The sequence below is a fragment of the Macaca mulatta genome, chromosome 9, assembly GCF_049350105.2.
Source record: "Macaca mulatta isolate MMU2019108-1 chromosome 9, T2T-MMU8v2.0, whole genome shotgun sequence".
Classification (NCBI taxonomy): domain Eukaryota; kingdom Metazoa; phylum Chordata; class Mammalia; order Primates; family Cercopithecidae; genus Macaca; species Macaca mulatta.
In genome coordinates, this window is record NC_133414.1 from 17,930,409 (window position 1) to 17,938,168 (window position 7,760).

The 7,760-nt window shown below is 43.6% G+C and overlaps 1 non-coding gene across 1 annotated transcript; it reads right to left on the reverse strand.

Moving 5' to 3' along the window:
• Window positions 1-7,041: 7,041 nt before the first annotated feature.
• Window positions 7,042-7,146, reverse strand: LOC114670239 (small nucleolar RNA U13). Its single transcript, XR_003719720.1, has one exon. It is a non-coding gene; the product is annotated as a small nucleolar RNA U13 (small nucleolar RNA).
• Window positions 7,147-7,760: the final 614 nt, after the last annotated feature.

Here is a 7,760-nt window from a genome sequence, read left to right on the forward strand (position 1 = left end):
GTATGTGTGACAAAATCTTGCTGTGTCACCCAGGCTGGAGTGCAGTGGTGTGATCTGGGCTCACTGCAACCTCCACCTATTGGATTCAAGAGATTTTCCTGCCTTAGCTTCCCGGGTAGCTAGGATTACAGGTGTGTGCCTCCACACCCAGCTAATTTTTGTATTTTTAGAAGAGACGGGGCTTCACCACCTTGGCCAGGCTGGTCTTGAACTCCTGGCCTCAAGTGATCCGCCCACCTTGGCCTCCCAGAGTGCTGGGATTACAGGCATGAGCCACCACACCCGGCCACATTTTCTTTCTTAATAGATCTACCACAATTGTAGCTGAAGAACATGCTATTCAGACATACGTCATGATTTCAGCAAGATCAGGTGTATGAGATGGTCTAATGTTAGCTGAATGTGTATCTGTTGCACAGAGAGATACTACCCTCCTGAAGAAAGTAGATAACAGCCATGAAACCTCAACTAAGGTTTCTAGTGGGATGACAAGATGCTGCTTTCTGGGGATGTCCTGTTCAACCCTGTTATCGGTAGCTTGGATGGAGACCTAGGATACGTGCTTACCTTACCTAGAAAGATGCAGACCTAGGACTACGCAGATGATACAAATCTAGAAGGAATAATTACCCAGAAATGGATAATGATCAAGTTGCAAAGTAACCCTCACAGGCTGGCATAAGAACCAAAAACAAGTAAGATCATGGAATTGACAGAAGCACGAATGAAAAGGAAAAACATCAGGATGGTTTTTGTTTGTTTGTTTGTTCATTTTTGAGACAGCATCTTGCTCAGTCACCCAGGCTGGAGTGTAGTGGCGTGATCTTGGCTCACTGCAACCTCTGCCTCCTGGGTTAAAGAAATCCTCCCACTTCAGCCTCCTAAGTAGCTGGGATTACAGGCACGCATCACCACACCCAGCTAATTTTTTTGTATTTTCAGTGGAGACGAGGTTTCACCACGTTAGCCAGGCTGATCTCAAACTCCTGACCTCAAGTGATCTGTCCGCCTTGGTCTCCCAAGGTGCTAGGATTACAGGCGTGAGCCACTGTGCCTGGCTGAGGATGCTTTTTTAAATGTCATTGCAAAAATTGTTTGAGCCTTACTGGTACTGCAATTCATATATATGTGATTTTTCAGTTCTTGAAAGGGAAATAATCCTACTCTATTCTATGCTGGTCAAACCACTGTTTTATTTTCAACAGATTCACCTCTGAGCATGACATTTTAAAAGGAGACATCCTCAGGTTACCATGGAGCCAAAAGTGGATTTCAAGCATGATGAAGAATCCATAAACTACTATGTTTAGCTTGGGGATGGGGGACGGGAACTTGTCTTTCTTCAAACAATAGACTGTCCATAGACTTACTGGGTTGATGCTATGTAAGATCATGGGTATATGGACGTCCTAAGAAGGCATACCACATTACATGTTAGAAAAGACAATGAAACCCATTCAATATCTCCAGAAATGCAATAGAGAATTCAGAGTAGAAGTGAGTTCCCCGTTGTGGAGGTAATCAAGCACAGACTGAATGATGACTCAGCCAGAATTCTTACCCTGTGGATTCTTTCTACTGAGAGTGTTTGGGGAAGGGAGTGAATAAATCTGAGATGCTTTCAGCACCATAGAAAGGTTTCCATTATTTGCTTTTATGCTAGTTAGCTCAGGTTTCTGGCAGCAAGTTGAAACAGCAGAGTGAGTAGAAAGCAATGAGGAATAGAGGCCAGGTGCGGTGGCTCATACCTGTAATCCCAACACTTTGAGAGGCTGTGGCCAGGAGATCACCTGAGGTTGGGAGTTTGAGACCAGCCTGGCCAACGTGGTGAAACCTCATCTCTACTACAAATATGAAAATTAACTGGGTGTCGTCGTGCATGCCTGTAATCCCAGCTACTCAGGAGGCTGTGGCAGGAGAATCGCTTGAACCGGGGAGGCAGAGGTTGCAGTGAGCAGAGATTGCACCACTGAACTCCAGCCTGGGCAATAGAACAAGACTCTGTCTCAAAAATAAATAAATAAACAAATAAAATTTGAGGGAAAAGCAATGAGGAGTAGAAAGAAAAACCAAGAGGGGAAATGCAGACATTCCAATAAATATGGATGGAGCATGTACTAAGTGCCAGATGCTGCTCTAGACACTGGAGATACAGCAGGGGAGAAGAAAACCAAGCCAAATGCCCCCACCTTCACAGAGCTTACATTCTATAAGGAGAGCATTATGAGAGGGAGTTGGGTAATTTTCTCCTGCAAAGGAACACAGAATAAAGTAAAAGAAAACGTGAGGAGGGAAAGGAAAGGCTAATTGTGCCAAGAAGGACTTATTAGAATGAGGATGTTTCAGCCTAGAGAAATCCCAAGATTGCTTATTCGTGAAATCTATTCCGCATCAAGATTTGACTGGCTTCTCCAAAGCATTGCAGTCTATTCATTCAGAGAGGGCAGCACCTTTCTGCCCCACCCTCTTTGTAAACAGCCCCCAAATGACCGTCTAACTCCATCAATATTGACTGCTTTCCAGGGGTCACCACTTACCAGATGTTCCATCCATCACCGCAAACAAGTTCCCCCTGACATATTGATTATTTCATTTTTCTTGTCTTTTAGCCAGAACCTCCTTTCTAATTAATGTATCTATTGTTGGTTCTATCAGTGTGTACATCTTGGACATGCACAATCTTGTACTGTCTACCCGAATTGCATATGCAGCTCCCTGATTCTTGAGGCGGCTGTTTCCGATCTCTGCCTAAATGATCTTGAACCCTGGTCCTGTTTGCCTTGCATTAGGAGAGACGTAAATTACCTTTCTAAGCCCCAAGTGCAGGATTGCTTCAGTTTACATTTGTATTTTTTTAAAAGTAGGATGTGTCTTCATCACCTACAAGCATCTTTAATGGTGAATGGCTCCAGCTCTAAGAGTCTTAAATTATCAGATAAAACCTCCGACTCTCTCTCTGCTTTATGTCTAGTTTCTGCTAAATGCTGCTCACCTCCAGGAATAGAGCTACTGGACTCTGGAGGTCAACTGTAAGGGTGTTGGAGTTAATAAGCTCAGCAAGTCACTGTACATTGATCTTTACTTTCCTAGTGCACTCATATTTCTCTCCCTGGAATTAGATGCTCAGCTATCTGCCAGGGGACCTCTTTCCAGATACCCTCTGATTTGAACCAGCGGAAGGTTCCTCATCAGGCGGTTATGGAAGAATAACAACCCACATAGCTCATACGGTACTCTGCTGTTGGTGAAGGTTGCTGCATTTTTGCCAACCGGTCAAACCAATACTTCAATCATCAATGATTACTATCATTTGGCTCATGTCCTTGAAGGGGAAAAATAGCTACTGTGATTCTCTCCTTCATAAAGGCTTCTATGCAGTAAGTGGCTGGGATTAAATTATACAATCACTTCATCTATCTGTTGGAAAGCCTGTCACCCTTATACCACATGTGCCAACTTTTCCCATTAGCAGAGGGGCTCAGAACTGCGAGACGCGGCAAAGGGAGCCTTATGATGCTGGGTAATATAATTCTAAATACCATCAAGCCCATAAAATGGGGAGTAAGTGATAAATAATTTACATTTATCAGAACGACTGAATCTTATTACAAGTTCAGCAATATGATATCCTCCCTCACAGCACAGACCTGGATGGGGAAAGGGATCAGAATTTCAATGGTTTGCCAGGGTCGGAACGAATTCCTGTTTCAAGACCTATGAACTTGATGTGAACCTGGTGGGCCTTTGTTTAGCAATCCCTAGAAAAACTGGTGCTCATCTTATAACAAGGGGGTCAGCATGTGACGAAGGAAATCTAATACAACAGGATAATCAGCACAAAAGAAATCTAATATAACAGGATAAATGTGATAACATATGGCTATAAGTAGCAGGGTTAAAATGCCATTGCTGTTTCCATTATTTTCTCCATTCCAAATCTACCAGGATAAAGCAGGGCAATCTGTTCGTTTCTTTATTCCTAATTCATTTTTTTCATTCACTCATCCGTTTATTTGTTCACAGTTTTAAACACCTAGAGTGTGTAAAATACTCTATTAGGAACTGTGGGAGATGCAACCATGAATAGGTAGGATTCCCACCTTCTAGCAGTTTCCATTCAAATACAGCATTCTGGACTAAACCTTAGGAAGCAGAACTTCATTATTTATTGATTGGTTGATTGATTGAGACAGAGTCTCACTCTGTTACCCAGGCTTGAGGGCACTGGTGCCTTCTCAGCTCACTGCTACCTCTGCCTCCTGGACTCAGGTGATCCTCTGACCTCAGCCTCCCAAGTAGCTGGGACTACAGGCATATGCTACCATGCCCCAGCTAATTGTTTTTGTTTTTGTTTTTGTTTTTGTTTTGGAGAGATGGGATTTCATCACATTGTCCAATGTGGTTTCAAACTCCTGGGCTCAAGTGATCCTCCCACCTCAGCCTCTCAAAGTTCTGGAATTACAGGAGAATTCGAATTTAAGAAAGGAAAAGTGGCCGGGTGTGGTGGCTCATGCCTGTAATCCCAGCACTTTGGGAGGCCAAGGCAGGTGGATCACGAGGTCAGGAGTTCGAGACCAGCCTAGCCAACAATATTTAGCTGCAAAATTTTGCTTTTAGCCTCTAACTGCAAAATTTCAGTGACAGGGGACAGAGGCACAGGCATGGCCCCCTTTCTTCCAGCTGTGACATCAGGAACTTTCAGACACAAGAAGGAGGCACTGCTTTTCCACTCACAGTGACTTAGAAGTTTATCCCCTTCTCCAGGTTTTGTCTCTGCAGCCCTGCTTGGACAAAACCAAGATGTTAAATTAGCAAAGTGAATTAGCAAGTTTCTCAAAATTACCCAAAGACACCAGCCTATTTTGTGCCTCTGAATCTGTTCTTGAATTGCTCACTCTGCCTGGAAATTGCTCACTTTGCCACCCAAACCCTTTTCTCTTCTAGAACACAACCTTATCTTTCAAAACCAGTTCAAACAGCATCTCCTCAAGAAGAGGAATTGAAATAATTAAATAATAATTAAATCAAATATAATTAAATTATTATTATTATTAAGGCAGAGTTTCATTCTGTTGCCGGGCTAGAGTGCAGTGGCTCCATCACAGCTCACTGCAGCCTCGACTTTCTGGGCTCAAACAATCCTCCCACCTCAGCCTCCCGAGCAGTTGAGACCACCTGTATACTCCACCACATCTAGCTAAATTTTAAATTTTTCTGTAGAGAGGGGTTCCACTATGTTGCCCAGGCTGGTCTCGATATCCTGGGCTTAAGCAATCTTCCCGCTTTGGTCTCTCAAAGTGCTTGGATTCTAGGCATTAGCCACCGTGCCTGGTCTCCCATCATGATCCTTTCTACTTCCCATTCTGCTCAGCAGAATTACCTCTTCCCTCGGCCACTCATCTTTACTCCTACTGCTGCTGTAACAAATTACCACAAACCTAATGACTTAACAGGTTTGGAGTGCAATGGTGTCATCTCACCACACCTAACAATTCTAGAGGTCAGAAGTCCTAAAATCACAGTGTTGGCAGGACTGTGTTCCTTCTAAAAGTCTTTGAAGAAAAATGTGTTTCTTTGCTTTTTCCACCTTCTGGAGGCTGCCTGTATTCCCAGGCTTGTGGTTCCTTCCTCAGATCACTTTCATCTCTGTTCCCAAGTTTCGTCTCCCTCTCCACAGCAACTCTCTTGCCTCTCTCTTTCACTTACTGGAACCTTTCTGATGACATTGGACCCGCCAAAATAATCCAAGATAATCTCTCCATCTTGAGATCCACACTGCATCTCAAAGTCCCTTCTCCCATGTAAAGTTGCATATTCCCAGGCTCTGGAGATTAGGACATGGACATCTCTGGGGGACCATTATTCTGTCTACCCATTGTGAGCCCAACTTTCCATTTAGAAATGTCCGTGTCAGCTGCATAACACTAAGGGATGGTTTGTTTACAGAAGTCACCCTCAAAGGCTAATATTGGCTGGGCATGGTGGTTCACACCTGTAATCCCAGCACTTTGGGAGGCCGAGGCAGGTGGATTACTTGAGCTCAGGAGTTCGAGACCAGCCTGACCAACACAGTAAAACTCCATCTCTACTAAAAATACAAAAATTAGCCAGGTGTGGTGACACACACCTGTAATCCCAGCTACTTGGGAGGCTAAAGCAGGATAATTGCTTGAACCTGGGAGGCAGAGGTTGCAGTGAGCCAAGATCGCATCACTGCACTGCAGCGTGGGCAACAGAGCGAGGCTCCAGCTCCAAAAAGGAAAACAAAAGAAAAGACTATTATCCCCCAGAGGGAGGTATCTTGGGTCTTCAAGTTGCTTCTCCAGGGCCTAGAATGTTGCCTATGACTCAGCAGATGTTCAATAAATTAAACTGAATATTTATGGGAAAGAAAACTAAGAAAAAAAGAGAGCAAGGACAATTTTCCTGCCAGACTATTATTTGACAAGCAAATAAAATCAACAGGCCAAAGTAAATGGTTGGAAGAAAAAGCACAATGAAACTCATAATTTTGTCATAATGTTTCATAGATAATCACAAAACAACAAAATCTAACCTGTCTAGATTAGGGGTCAGCAAACTGCAGCCTGTGGCTCCCTGAGGTCAGGAGTTTGAGACCAGCCTGGCCAACACAGTGAAACCCTGCCTCTACTAATAATACAAAAATTAGCTGGGTGTGGTGGCACACGCCTGTAATCCCAGCTACTCAGGAGGCTGAGGCAGGAGAATCACTTGAATCCAGGAGGCGGGAGGCAGAGGCTGCAGTAAGCTGAGATCGCGCCATTGTACTCCAGCCTGGGCGACAAGTGCTAAACTCCATCTCAAAAAAAAAAAAAAAAACCGTTTTACTGAAACACGGTGCGGTCCATTTGTAGTATACTGGCTGTGGCTGCTTTTGCACTATAATGGCAGAGTTGTATAGTTTCATTGGAGACTCTACGCCCTGCAAGCCTGAAATGTTTACTGTCTGGCACTTTACATAAGACGTTGGTTGATGACTGGTCTAGATAATTAGAAAGGTTAAATAAGAATTATTTTTCGGGTTAGATGGGTAACATGCCAATGTCGTAACAAGGTTCACAGGGTGGCATATCTCACACATGCATGTAAACACCCGATGGTCATGCTCATGAACTACAAAAGGATCATTAAATAAGAATTTTGGCTAGGTGCAGTGGCTCACGCCTGTAATTCCAGGACTTTGGGAGGGCAAGGTGGGTGGATCACTGGAGGTCAGGAGTTTGAGACCAGCCTGGCCAACATGATGAAATTCCGTCTCTATTAAAAATACGAAAATTAGCCAGGCATAGTGGCACATGCCTGTAATCCCAGCTACTCAGAAGGTAGAGGTGGGAGAATCACTTGAACCCGGGAGGCGGAGGTTGCAGTGAGTCAAGATCGCACCACGGGACCTGGGTGACAAGACGAGACTCTGTCTCAAAAAAAGGTCAGAATTTTGTTTAAAGCAGGTTAGATTAAACATTCTGAAAGCTGAATTCATGGGTTCACATGCTTGGTGTGACAAAAACAAACAAAAAAAAAATACCCCAAAAATCAGAAAGCTGAATTCATGTATTTCACTATCATGGATATTGATGGATTGTCCATCTCTTTGGTGGGGCATCTCTTACCCAGTAGATTAGTGGGCTGACATTTTAATCCACAGTCATGAAATTATAAAGCTGATCAGTTTATTTATTTTGAATATCTTGATAGCTAGGATAAGAGAGTGGTATATCCATTTCTTATTCAAAGATCAA